The following is a 3,375-nucleotide window of genomic DNA, read 5'->3' on the forward strand; positions in this document are numbered from 1 at the left end:
ACCCAAGTAGCATTTCTTCTCCTAAAAACATATAGGAAAAGTATTTCCGAATCACAAAGGTAGGATACACTAGCGCATGTGCACACACACACTCTTTCTCTCTCTCTCTCTTGAAATTCGAGAGTCTTAGACTTGGGTAAATGAGGAGGGTAAGAACCACCCCCCATCCTTCCTCCGCCCCTTACCCTCTTTCTGCGGCCAGCTAGTTAAGCACCTTGTACCATTACCCTCCCTATTTAGGGGTTCTTTGAGTAAGTCTGTAAGTGACATAGGGCCAAGGGAGGTGCGGTTCCACGGCAGCATACATAGGAGGGCAGCAAGGTCATTGCATGAGAGGAGGATAGTGATAGAAATGGAGGTGCCAGTGCACCCTACCCCGGCATCTCAAAGATCCTTTTTACCTTAGCTAAATGAGTAGGGAATCCCCTCTTTTAAGAATTTAACTCGTCTCCAAGAGGCGTGTGCCCAGGGTGCAGCCAGGGGGCATCCAGCGGTTGAGCTTTGCCGCACACATCTCGGTGCATGCCTAGGGATGTGTGCGGCACAGCCCAACGGCTGGCAACGCCTTGGGCATTCCCTGCTCCCTGGAGACGATCCTGATCCCTCTTTTAAGTACACCCTTCAAAGGAGAGAAGGGTAACGTGGGAGAACGGATTCCATTCTCAGCCAGCATACTAAGGCGTGTCGTAGGGCATATTCGTAAAATGGTTATTACTCTCCCACTTCTTTATTCAGCCCTCTAGTAGGGCACTTAGCTAGGGCCTATTCGTAAAATAATAACCGTGTAGGTTCAGGCCCAGCCCATGTCATATTAATTTGGAAGTGTTTCTTGCGCATTAATTAGCTTTAAGGAGCTGCCTCTCCCCTTGATTTTGGAGAGTTTCACAAAAGAAGATGAGTCAAAGATTTCAAAAGAAACAACTATATTGGACGATTGATTTTAACTGGAAAACCTAAATTTTGATTCAATCTTCTCCGGATTTCAGGTTTAGATTCATAGTTGAATGGCTTTTGGTTTTCAATATTAAGAAGCCAGGTTCTAAAGATGGAATTTTCAATGAAGTTTTCCAATTTATATGATGGTCTTCTGCCTAATCGCGTCATAAGAAAAGGTGATGTACGTGGTAGCTATAGCTCTGATGTGTATATAGATAATTAGTCATTTATGAATTGGATTATCCTTGTGTCAAATTTTAGAAACAAATTCATTGTATACTACTACTCCCTCCATGCATTAGTAATTTCCCTATTAATATATTTCTCATCATCTATTTGTTTTCAAACATTTCTCAGAAGTTCTCATAAAAAATCATTTCTCAAAGATTATCTATTCCTTGCAGACTTCATATAATTAAAATTTTGTCACCTGGTTAACTCCGTTTGGTTTGAAGGATAATTGACCTTGGGCCTTACTTACCCTTAAGATTTGGGCCCCATCCAATCAGCTGTGTGGATGGGCCCAAATCTTAAGGTGTAAGTAACACACTAACACTAGCTTGTAAAGTGTGGAAGGCTTTTCTATGTGTGTTGTAGGAAACCATAGTAGATGGTTCATTGTTGAATGATATTTGGGGCTTTTGGCTTTCTTAAGGTGTAACACTAGCTTGTAATCAAGGTTGGTGAAAAATAAATCAGAATCTTATTTTTTTGTCCTTTTAATATAACATATTTATTTTCTTGATGAGGGTAAATCATGTCATTTCATATTCATACACATTTACTCGAAAAATGTGCAACTTCTAATAATGGCAGAATAACAATTTACTTTCAAAATATTTTGTTCTTATTTTTTTGCCTTTTTAATATAACATATTTATTTTCTTGATGATGGTAAATCATGTCATTTCATATTCATATACATTTACTCGAAAAATGTGCAACTTTTAATAATGGCAGAATAACATTTTACTTTCAAAATATTTTGAAAACCATATTTTATCTTTGCATTACATAACTTTTTGAAATAAAAGAAGGGCAATCAAGAGAGGTTACAATTTCTCACTTCACCATTTTTTTTATTTTTTTTTTGTTATGCAAGTTCAAGGGCCTTTTGGCCAATTACATACTAGACCAAGATAGGGGCCAAACAACGGACCGAGGATCCAAGGCCACACTTCTTGGAAAACAGTGAAATTGGTGCATATTAGCTAAGCACAGGTGCACATGAGACGAGTTGATCCACTGACCAACCTTCGGGCAAGTACTCCACTTCACCATTTTGGTGACAACAAGATGCACCAAATATGGAAGTATGAAAAATTAGGATTTTTATTTTGAAACCAACGGAGAATGCCATATGTTGTGAATTTCAACTACATCGGTTCCTCTTAGTAAGGGTGTCAATGTGTATTGCGGATCGAATATTGAAACTGTTTTCGTACTTACAAAATCTGGTACGGTATAGATATAGGATAGACGTTTCTAGTTGGTATCCGGTACGGTATTGGTATGGGCCATAATAGTGAAAATACACCATATCATATCGATACCGTACCAAAATACTTGTTTTAATTTGTACTGAATAATATCGAACTGATTCGATATGATATCAATATGAGATACTTGTACCAAATCGATATTCGATACGATATTGGTATGGGCACATGTGCAGTGTACCGGTATCCCGAAACCATACCGATTGACATCCTTACCTCTTAGTAGTACAATATAATAAGTGCATCATAAATGTAACCCTCTCAAGCATGTATTTAGTGTACCGTATCAACCATACTGGAAACTGGTACAATACCGATATGTACGTGCATGGATTGGCTCATATCGAACAATTTTACTTCTTGTTTTCCTAAAAAAATTTGGTTTTTTGATAGTTTTATTCCTAGTCCAATACCTTTCCACCGATGTAGGATCGATTACGCATCAGCATTGGTCTTGTGTCGATATCGATACGGATCAACCAATGCAGTCGATCTGATACCAATACTTCAAATCATGCTCTCAAGTGAATAAAAGAAGGTAATAGATCATTGCTTGGTCGTATAGCCCATGCACCAGAAACAGGGCCAATGAGAGCATATGCAAGGGCATCAATACACGGATCATTATCTGCTCCATTTTCCTACCCAATACATTTCTCCAAAGTTCCTCTAATAGGGGGTGAAAATGACCACCTTATCCCCTGCCCGTACACATTGCCCGAGTGGGATCCACCCCTTATTAGAGGGACTTGAGAAAATGGACCACACAAGAACTGGAGCACATAATTTTTCTCAATACATATGGAATTTTTTATTTCATAAAACCGGTACAATAATTTTGTGCGCTGCTTACCTGTGCGAAAGAGCCACACAATCAAGGGGACTCTTTTCCATAAAATAATTTATACTTTTGAGTTGACACTTTAAAGAAATTTGTAAC

This window comes from Telopea speciosissima, chromosome 5 (assembly GCF_018873765.1).
Source record: "Telopea speciosissima isolate NSW1024214 ecotype Mountain lineage chromosome 5, Tspe_v1, whole genome shotgun sequence".
Taxonomy (NCBI): domain Eukaryota; kingdom Viridiplantae; phylum Streptophyta; class Magnoliopsida; order Proteales; family Proteaceae; genus Telopea; species Telopea speciosissima.